The sequence below is a fragment of the Cebus imitator genome, unplaced genomic scaffold (assembly GCF_001604975.1).
Source record: "Cebus imitator isolate Cc_AM_T3 unplaced genomic scaffold, Cebus_imitator-1.0 Scaffold58, whole genome shotgun sequence".
NCBI classification, from domain to species: Eukaryota; Metazoa; Chordata; class Mammalia; order Primates; family Cebidae; genus Cebus; species Cebus imitator.
In genome coordinates, this window is record NW_016107373.1 from 4482947 (window position 1) to 4484001 (window position 1055).

Sequence of the window (1055 nt, forward strand, 5' to 3'; positions counted from 1 at the left end):
TGGCGCGATCTCGGCTCACTACAACCTCCGCCTCCCTGGTTCAAGCAATTCTCCTGCCTCAGACTCCCAAGCAGCTGAGACTAAATGCGCCTACCACCACGCCCGGCTAAGTTTTTGTATTTTTAGTAGAGATGGGGTTTCACTATTTTGGCTAGGCTTGTCTCAAACTCCTGACCTTGTGATCCACCTGTCTTGGCCTCCCAAAGTGCTGGGATTACAGGTGTGAGCCACCGTGCCTGGCCCTAGATCAAATTTTTAAACTCCCACATATGAGTGAGAACTTGTGGTATATGTCTTTCTGTGCTTGCCTTATTTCACTTAACATAATGACCTCCAGTTCCATCCATATTGCTGCAAATGATATGATTTCATTCTATTTTTCATGCATGAATAATATTCCATTGTGTATATGTACCACATTAAAAAAAATCTATTCATTCATTGATGGGCACTGAGGTTGATGCCATATCTTTGCCATTGTAACAGTGCTGCAATAAATATGCAAGTACAGGTATTTCTTTGCTATACTGATTTCTTTTCTTTTGGTTAGATACCTAGTAATGGGATTGCTGGGTCCTATGGTAGTTCTAATTTTAGTTTTTTGAGAACTCATAATACTGTTTTCCATACATTCCTACCAACAGTGCTCCACATCCTTGTTAGTATCTGGTATTTGTCTTTTTAATAGTAGCCATTATAACTGAGGTGAGATGATAGCTTATTGTGGTTTTGATTTTCATTTCTCAAGTGATGTTGAGCATTTTTCATAGAACTGTTGTCCATTTATATGTCTTCTTTTGAGAAATGTCTATTCTTGTCTTTTGCCTACTTCTTGATGGGATTATGTGTTTTTTAACTGTTGAGATGGTTGAATTCCTTGTATATTCTGGATATTAGTCCCCTATTGGATGAGTACTTTGTAAATACTTTCTCCTGTTCAAAAGGTTGTCTCTTCACTCTGATGACTGTCTGTTTATTTCGCTGTGCAGAAACTTTTTAGTTTAGTATAGTCCAATTTGTTTATTTTTGTTTGCCTTTTAAGGTTTTAGTAAAAA